The 8,918-nt window shown below is 43.8% G+C and overlaps 1 pseudogene; it reads left to right on the top strand.

Annotated features, from left to right (window-relative positions):
- The first annotated feature begins 5,869 nt into the window (after positions 1-5,869).
- On the top strand, positions 5,870-5,985 carry LOC134898352 (5S ribosomal RNA; annotated as a pseudogene).
- Positions 5,986-8,918: the final 2,933 nt, after the last annotated feature.

The following is an 8,918-nucleotide window of genomic DNA, read 5'->3' as shown; positions in this document are numbered from 1 at the left end:
CTCTGAGTACTCCTAATGCTCCAGTAAATCAAGTGTCTCACTCTCTATCTAAACGGAGAGGACGCCAGCCACGTCCTCTCCCTATCAATCTCAATGCACGTGTGAAAATGGCGGCGACGCGCGGCTCCTTTTATAGAATCCGAGTCTCGCGATAGAATACGAGCCTCGCGAGAATCCGACAGCGGGATGATGACGTTCGGGCGCGCTCGGGTTAGCCGAGCAAGGCGGGAAGATCCGAGTCTGCCTTGGACCCGTGTAAAAAGGCTGAAGTTCGGGGGGGTTCGGTTTCCGAGAAACCGAACCCGCTCATCACTAATTTAGAGGTGGCAGCTACTGTATCCTCTACAGTATACTGTACAGAATGTTGTGTTCCTGGACTTCACTCTTAATGCTAGCCATCACCTTTGGTGAAACACCTTCATATTCAAATAACTACAGTACACTGTAGTTCCCCACAGGTAATTTAATTATTCCAGGAATAAAGCATTTTGTCCCTCCAGTGCAGAGGGTTATGTTGGGAGGTACAGTATGATAAAGTGCAGGAGCAGCAGGGGGCTTAGGGGTCTATTTACTAAGCCTTGGATGGAGATAAAGTGGTAGGAGATAAAGGGTAACATGTACTAAGCAGCGATAAAAGTGGAGAAGTGAGCCAGTGGAGAAGCTGCTCATGGCAACCAATCAGCATTAACGTAACATTAATAAGTTGCATACTATAAAAATATACAGAGCAGCTGATTGGTTGCCATAGGCACCTTCTCCACTGGCTTTCTTCTCCACTTTTATCACTGCTTAGTAGATGTTCCCCAAAGTACCAGCCAATCAGATCCTACAGTAACTGCCATGCAACTGGACGTAGCATTAGTGTATACTGTAAATGCAGAAATCAGTGGCATACTGTATAATGTACAAATGACCTGTACTTACTGTGCTTACTATACCAGCGAGATGATCCTTCAGTAGAAAACGTTTGTGGTAGAAAAAGTAGAATACAGCAACAACTTGACTTTGAAGTCAGCAGAAGCGGCAGAATATATCTCAAGGGCTTGTATGGGTGATACGTCCGAAGAGACGAATCCAGTAGCAAGTCTACACTGTAAGATGCAGAATCACAGAATGGATAGCTTCTTGTGTATACAAAGTGGCTTTATACAGTATGAGGTGTCTATAAAGTGTGTGGCCACTCTGTCTGCGGTGCCACCAAGTCTGTAATACCAATTATCAAAAAGGAAGACTCATTTGTGTGAGCTCTTAGCGGCTGACACCTTAGACAATGCTGCTAATTGCCATTGTGTGCATTGCCGGTGGGTCTGCCCTGCTATTGGTCGAACCAATGCAAATGCACTTGTATCAGAATTTGGAAAATAATGTCATCCTTTGTCATACAGTATTTGATAGCAAGTTAACATGGAGTGTTTATGCTAATGCTACCCGGCTATTTGTAAAGAACATAACGACAATATCTATAGCTAGCGTGATCGGGCGGCAGTGTGCCTGTAGACCATCTGGTAGTCATACTGTGCATTCATGAGATACTGTAGGTACCCAGTTGCACTTTGCATTCAATATTTCTGCCCATTTGAAACAACAGAGACACAAAGCTACTCTGAAATAGGATTGCTGCTTATGCTAATATTATCCATCAGTTTGTACAAAACGTAACGACTAGATGAATAGCGTGAACAGGGCTGCAGCGTGGCCTTGTATTTAGTAGAAGCAGACTTTTTTTATATAACGAGAAGTAGAAACTTAAAACACAAATAACTTTATTGTATTAAAAAAAATAAAAAAAAATAAACAGGTGCCGAACTCTGTATCAAACCCGGGTCTTCAAGCATTGCAGGCGGCCGCTGTTCTAGTTAGGCCACAGCCGACCATGGTAGAGGTGGGCCCTCCGGGTTTATATGTCATGTGTTATACCTGCGTGCTTAAAAAAAAAAAAAAAAAAGTCCGAAATAAGCTACCCGGTAAATGTACACACTGTAACGACAATATCCATAGCTAGCGTGATCGAGCGGCAGTGTGGCTGGAGACCATCTGGTAGTGACTGAAACACAAAGCTAGTCCGAAATAATTCCCATATAAAGGGAAGTGATTAATGGTTCGTCATTGTCACAATAAATGTCAGCCAATCAGCAGGCGGCGCTATGAAGGGTCCGTTGGCTATTTGAGGCATGCGCTGTAGAGTTTAGGAAAAGCGACATCTGGTGGACAGAAAGTAGAATGAACGTTACAATTATAACGTGACGTCACATTTACAACGCAACTTATAACGGGAGTTATAGCGCAAGGAGCTGGCGCGAGTTGCATGGCGCCCGCTATGTGGTACGCAGCAACGATATATCAGGACACATCTATACGTAGAGTTGGGAGTGATGCCACACATTAGAAGTCACATCTTGTAAACCACTCTGTCATAAATGGTTCAGTATGATTGATTTTGTGGCATAGTGAAAATAAATAGTTTAAATGCATCAAATGTTTTATTTCTTCTCTGTATAACTGCAGTGTTAGTGTGCATCAAAAGCCAGGCTCCTTCCGTATTCTAGCTCACATAACAGCAGAAGCTGTTGAAATAATTTTCTACCAATGTTAACACATTATTGAGCTCTCATAAAAATGACTATGAGGGGGCCACTTCGTGCTTCAGGATCTTTCTGTAACGCTTGTGGACATTTACTGTAATAACCTAGGGCACCTACAGAAGATTAAAACACCATGGGCCGGATGTAATGATGTCCAAGTTCAGGGGCCATGTGGGATGCTGGCTAAACTCGGATCGTTTTTTTTAAAGTGGCAATCATTTATTGCCCGTTTTTTTAAAAATGTCCGAGTTCGGCCGGCAAGTGCACAGTCGTCATTATATCCGGCCCCATGTCTGACAGACTTGTACATGTCTGACATTGAAGATTTTTGGCCAATGACTTTGGAAGCATCTAAGGTTTTAGATGGCACAGGGGCTATATACTTCCACCAGGATAGAGTAAGTGATGCACTGTTTGTATTAGTCCAAGTTTCCACGTTCGTCTACTTCAAATGTTTTGCACTTGTACAGAAACCTACATCATTATATTTGTCACTAATAAAATGTGAGGTGACTTAACAACCTCATTATGTGGGAACGGTGACTGACTATATGGAGGAGCCTTCTTTTTCTCCGGCAGGGTCCACAGGTACCACAGGATAACAATGGGATATGATGGAGCGTCAGCGGATTGGCACCAATCGATCAAAGCTTTCTGGCCTCCCAGGATCCAACGGGCCCGTCCATATATCCCCGCCCACTGGTTCAGACAAATCAGTTTTTTGTTTGGTGCAGCAGGAGCCGGACCAGGGTCAGAGGGCTGCTGCTTTTTAGCAGCCCTAAGCTTTTTTATTTTATTGTTATAGTCTTACTAATTTTTGAGTGATCTTTCTAAACAGCATCTTATACTTACCTTAGAAAAAGTCTTTCCAACAACTCTCCGCCGGGTCGCGAAAACGCTTACCCACGAGTACAGTGCTGTTTCGGTGGGTGTCTGTGTCGGATATACTAGCAGGTCCAGCAGACGTTACCAGGCTGTGGCCGGAGCACGAGGAGAAGGTAAGGCATCGATTCCACTTAGTAGATGGAATACGGACACAGCCGCACTGTATTGGGAGGAGACTACTAAACAGTAGCTGACGCGGATGCCACCCCGAGTGCACCAGCGCTAGGCCTTAGGGATCAGAGGCTCCAGGAATAGCATGATGCCGCGATCCCTAGGGTTGTCATCAGCAGTGGGGAGTCAGACGCTCTCCTGGTTGCCCCTCCCCCCGGTACATGACCAGTTTTCGTCGGTCTCCCGCCATGAACTGTTTCCTCGCTTCCGTCCCAGACGCTACCACGAGGGGACCTGGTAGCAGCATAGGCTGTGTGACCAGTGCGTCTGTGTTCACTGAGCGCTACCATGAGGGGACCCGGTCACAGCATAGGCGGCTGTGTGACTGGTGCGTCTGTGTTCACTAGGTTCAGGGAGCGGCAGTGTACACTAGTAGCGTCTGGATCCACTCAGCGTTCGCTAACGTATGATCAATCTTGGAAGTGGGGTGAGTCTCCCTGTATCCCACTCTGAATACGGGTAATACAGCACTAAATTTCTGCCCTTTGAGTACGAATAGTTAGATGAGTGCATATTGCATATGAGTCTGTATACCATTACTGTTGTTTCTTTCGCATTGCGTCTGAATACGTTAGATCTGTTTAAAACATGATTCAGTAAATGTGTTCTACATATTTAAAATATAGTTGTAGTTGATGATGTGCTCATATTATACTAATGCGCTTATTATACTAATGTATAATATGTGACTGACTGCTAGTATGATGCTGACTTTACTATATGTCTGTTAAGTTTGTCTTGCAGATCCTCAATGCTGGTGCATGGGAGGGTCGGATGGATATCATTTAAAAAAAATTAGTGATTACAGTCACAAATTTGTGTAGTACACTGGAAGTGCTGATTATTTATCATGTATAAGAGCGGCAGAGGGGAGTACACTCATACCATGTTTGTTTTGCAAAGCTGTATTATCCTTTCATGATCTGGTTCAGGATGGTTTGTGTGCGCATAGTGTGTTAGCTTCAGCATACAAGGCAGATTTAGGTACAAATGTATCCACCTTGGGCTATCTTTGCACAAACTTTATCCAATAAGCTGAATGGATAATTCCTCCAGAATCCTGTACCAGGTATAGCCTTTACATGCAGAACCACCTATGGTGTATCACTCCCAGCAGCAGCTTCTCAGAGCCGGTGGTAAGTAAAATCTTCACACTCACAGGCTACACATTGTCAAATTCATCGGAAGATGAAATCCCAATTTATTCTACTTTATACGAAAAAGAGGTAGGTCTCGGCTCTGGAATATAGCTGAGTTAATTAAAGCAATGAAGGAGCCTGTGTTAAAAACCAAGGCAACTGTGTTTAAACGTCCCAAAACCTGAGTGTCAAGGGTCAGATCAGCTGATGGAAATCATGGAAGAAGTTTGGGCTACGCAGGTCACACACATCTGGCACGGTATCTCTGTATGATTTCGCCTTCATGACAGCCCATCTCAGGTAGAGACTAAGGACAAGGCTTTGCAAGAAGCAGTTCAGCAATTGCTTCAGTCAGGAATAGTCATTCCAGTTCCTCCTGCAAACGAGGACAAGGTTTTTACTACAACCTGGTTTTATTTCAGAAGCCAAATGAGTAATTTCGGCCCATGGTCAATTGTAAAATGCTGAACAAATACATTTGGAACATTGGTTGCACTTGGAATCGTTACGTTCCTTATGTTTGGCATGGAGCCAGGGCATTATATGGTACCCCTGTATATATAGGATGCTTACCTATATGTTCCTATACCACTGTCCATCAGTGTTATTTAAGGTTTGCTGTCCTCCAACAGCATTTTCAGTTTTAGGCCTTACCCTTTGGGTTAGCCAGAGTATTTACCAAGAATATGCGGATGATAACACCTTATCTCCACCAGCAGGGGTTAAGAGTTTTCCCAGACCTAGACGATCTTTTAATCCTGGCACACAGGGATTGCTTTTAGTCATCTGCAACAGACAATAACGTGTTTTGCAGAGGCACAAGTGACTCATTAATTGGGCAGAAGTGTCTCCAGTTCCGTCACACTGGATTACTCACTTGGAGGCTGTACTGGATCAGGTCTGCAGAGTAATTTTTTACCTCGCAACAAAATATCCAGGGCTTAGTCTAGGATTCAGGACTTGCTACACAGTCAAACGGTATCCATTCACGCAGCAATGCGGGTGATGGGTTTGATGGTATCTACATCGTCAGGGTGAAGTATGCACAATTCCACTCAAGGTCTCTGCAGCGTCTGTGTCTTACCAAATAGAATCTACAGTCACACCACACTGAATATACCCAATCTCATCGGATCGTGGAAGCTAAGCAGTGTTTGGCCTGGTTGGTACTTGGAGGAACCACCTGGGAATTCAAGGTGCTGTAGGTATTAAGGGATTGCATCACATAATAAAAACGGACTATGGTACTTACGATAAAAGTACGAAGGTCGTTAGCCTGGTGGCCACAGGCATCCCAGCTGGACAAAGGGAAATCCTTTTGATATCAGATTGGGAAATTCTGACACACGGGAGCAGTGTCAGGAAGGTTGTGTTCCCAAAGAAGAAAGTTGTCTGCCGTTAAAGGTTGGAACCTCGGGCCATATACAGGACACCGGTGTAGGCACAGGACAGTCTTCGGGGGAAAACCAGTCCAGTTCCGCTCGGACAATGCGACGATAGTAGCGTACCTCAACACCAGGGAGGAACTTGCAGCCGAAAAAGTGATGAAAAAGGTAAAGCACACACTAAAGTGGGCAGAACTTCATCATCCAAACTTGTCCGCTGTTTTCATTCCAGGAATCCAAAATGGAGAAGCCAACTTTCTCAAGTCGATACACCATTCAGGGAAGCGAATGGGCTATACACCTGGAGATTTTCAGGACTCTAGTAAACTAGAGGTGCCTGCAAGAGATGTATCTCATGGAGTCTTGTCTGAACAAGAAAGTGCTCACATACGGGTCAAGAACAAAGGATCCCAGAGCGATCTTTGTGGATGCCTTATCGGTGAGATGAGACTTTCTTCTGGATTGTGTTTCTCCAATCACCCTATTACCCAGGGTGGTGAAAAAGTTAAAACAAAAAAACCAGCAGAGAATGGCAATGGATGCTCCACTTCTGCTCCCTCAACGTCCAGACCTACTGACGCAGGGTCCTTGTTATCACAGACATCTGGATCGACTGTCTTTTACAGCATGGCATTTGAAACCTCTATCCTGAAGGCAAGAGGATATTTTCAACAGGTGATTCAAACAGTGTTCAGAGCAAGGAAACCTTCCTTGGCTCGCATTTTTTCACCAAATATGGCAGGCCTACATTCATTGGTGCAGTGAAAGAAAGTTGGACCCTAAGCCCGAGGTCTTAGCATTCTTTCGGGCACGAATGGATAAAGGTTTGAAGGTGGCTTCCTTGAAAGAGCAAGGGTCGGCATTGACTGTAGGGTTCCAAAAGTAAATGACCAACTTGCAGGATGTGCGTACTTTTTTCCAGGGTATGCTGCACATTCAGCTTCTGGTTGTTCCTCCTACAGTGCCGTGGGACTTGTATTAGTCCTCCAAAGCCCTTCAAGTTGCCCATTTGAACCACTTATTAAAATGGATCATAAATGATTTTTCTACTGCCTACGTTGTCAGCTAGAGGAATATCGGACTTGGGGGCATTGTCATATTGTTCCCCATTTCTGTTTTTTTTATCCAGATAAACCGGTTCTCAGAACTAGATCTGGGTTTCTTCCCAAGGTGATGACTAAGTTTCACCTTAACAAAGAAATTGTTATCCCGGCTTTTCAAGTTCCGGGCCCTTCTGCGGAGATAAATCCACTGGACGTGATCCATGCATTAGGGATCTATGTGGATTGTACCAGTGTTGTCAGAAAAGCAGATTCTCTTTTCATTCTCTATGGCTTTCATAAGAGAGCATGGCCTACTGGTAAACAGGTGATGGCAAGATAGCTTCAGATGATGATTTCAGAAGCATATTCTCTAAACTGATCTCCCTATTCTTTCTAATGTCTCTGTTCATTCTACTTGTAAGGTAGGTCCTTTTTGGGCAGCACAATGTGGTGCTTAAACAGAACAGGTATGTAAGGCAGCCATATGGTCTTCCGTCTACAACTTAATTAGACATGCCTTGAAAACCTTTGCCTCTCACAATGCTGAATTCGGGCAAAGGATTCTCCTGTGCATCAGGAGCGTCTCCACCTCTAAACTGCTTTGGGAAATCCCATTGTTATCCTGTGGATAACCTGTGGACCCTGCCGCAGAGATTTACGTTATGGTAAGAACTTACCGTTGATAACGGTATTTCTCCTAAGTCCACAAGTTCCACAGGGATCCCACCCTGACGCACCTGATTTGAGGATCCTTTTTACTCACTAACCTCTTCCTTCTGGTATGGAAGGGTGTGCATGTGTGTTCTTCTCGCCTGATTAGGGCTCTACATGATGCTCCTGCCTTCTGCTTTGGAATACAACTGATTTGCTTGAGCCAGTGGGTGGGGATATATGGACGGGCCCATTGCATCCTGGAAGGCCAGAAAGCTTTGATCGATTGGTGCCAATCCGCTGACGCTCCATCATATCCCATTGTTATCCTGTGGAACCTGTGGACTTAGGAGAAATACCGTTATCAACGGTAAGTTCTTACCATAACGTATATATCTCATAAAGCAGGCATTTTATGTGGTGCTTCCATTAACCTTCATTACAAATCTCAGAAGAGTTTCTCACGTAGAGGGAGAATTTTCAAAGCTTGGAGAGAGATAAAATACCAAACAATTAGCTCCTAACTGCCATGGGGTTGTCTGAAAAAACGACAGTACTTTATCTCTACACAAACTTTAATAAATCTACCCCATAGTGAGAATGTTTTTTTTTTTTCATTTCAAGTTTTTGTGAGACTTTTACATTTTTGTTTTTTTTATTGTTTTCTTGCAGACTTCATGGATTTAATTAAATTAGATGTAAGGAAGAATATGCTTTTCTATGGAAAGTGCACATGCAGCTAGCACTTGGAGCAATTACCACAGCACGAGTGGAACACTTAAGTAGCTAAACAGGATTATATACAATAGTAGGCAGTCAGTTACTAGGCAGACATGACCTAGCACTTAAGGCTGCGGTGACACAACAAGCAGATATGCAAGCCAAGATGGAGTATTTTAGTTGATTCAATTTGTGCCATTTTTTTGCTTTTAACGATTGGAGCATACACACACAAATCTTGCCCCATTCTGCTGTAAACCAGTACAAAAAAAACAAACCTGAATTAAGTTTTAATTATACACACATTTACTCATTGGCTGCTTTTATAAGATGCATTTTTAA

The sequence above is a fragment of the Pseudophryne corroboree genome, chromosome 3 (assembly GCF_028390025.1).
Source record: "Pseudophryne corroboree isolate aPseCor3 chromosome 3, aPseCor3.hap2, whole genome shotgun sequence".
Taxonomy (NCBI): Eukaryota; Metazoa; Chordata; class Amphibia; order Anura; family Myobatrachidae; genus Pseudophryne; species Pseudophryne corroboree.
Note: the sequence above shows the minus strand (reverse complement) of the source record. Positions and strands in the feature narration are given on the sequence as shown.